We start from the raw sequence: 360 nt of genomic DNA on the forward strand, positions 1-360 counted from the left end.
CACTGGGACTGCTCCAGAGCTCCCAGTGACACTGGGACTGCTCGGGGTGACACTGGGAGTGCTCCAGAACTCCGGATGACGTTCCCAGTGACACTGGGACTGCTCCAGAACTCAGAGTGATACTCCCAGTAACACTGGGACTGCTCTGGGTGACACTGGGACTGCTCCAGAGCTCCCAGTGATGCTCCCAGTGATGCTCCCAGTGATGCTCCCAGTGACACTCCCAGTGACACTGGGACTGCTCCAGAGCTCTCAGTGACACTGGGACTGCTCCAGAGCTCCGGGGGATGCTCCCAGTGACACTGGGCAGCCTTTGGAATGGGAGCTGGGGTTTTTAAGGATCTGTGTGTCGCTGCTGCC

Source organism: Corapipo altera, unplaced genomic scaffold, assembly GCF_003945725.1.
Source record: "Corapipo altera isolate COAL_440 unplaced genomic scaffold, ASM394572v1 60173, whole genome shotgun sequence".
NCBI lineage: Eukaryota > Metazoa > Chordata > Aves > Passeriformes > Pipridae > Corapipo > Corapipo altera.